The sequence below is a fragment of the Gavialis gangeticus genome, unplaced genomic scaffold (assembly GCF_001723915.1).
Source record: "Gavialis gangeticus isolate Ggan-Ray unplaced genomic scaffold, GavGan_comp1, whole genome shotgun sequence".
NCBI classification, from domain to species: Eukaryota; Metazoa; Chordata; order Crocodylia; family Gavialidae; genus Gavialis; species Gavialis gangeticus.
This window is the reverse complement of record NW_017729025.1, coordinates 53,646,039-53,646,244: the sequence shown is the minus strand read 5'-3', so window position 1 is coordinate 53,646,244 and position 206 is coordinate 53,646,039.

Genomic DNA, 206 nt, shown 5'->3' with positions numbered 1-206 from the left:
GGGCCGGGCGGGAGCTGTCCCTTCAGCACCCGGCGCCGCCCCACCAGCGCCCGCGGCGGGGCCGTGCGGGCACGGGCGACGAGGCGCGCTGCCTTGTAGCCTCCTCCGGGGCAGCGCGTCCCCCCAGCGGCTCTGCAGCCCGCGGGAAAGGGGCACGGCGGGGCAGAGGGGCAGGGACAGGGACAGGGACAGAGACAGGGACAGGG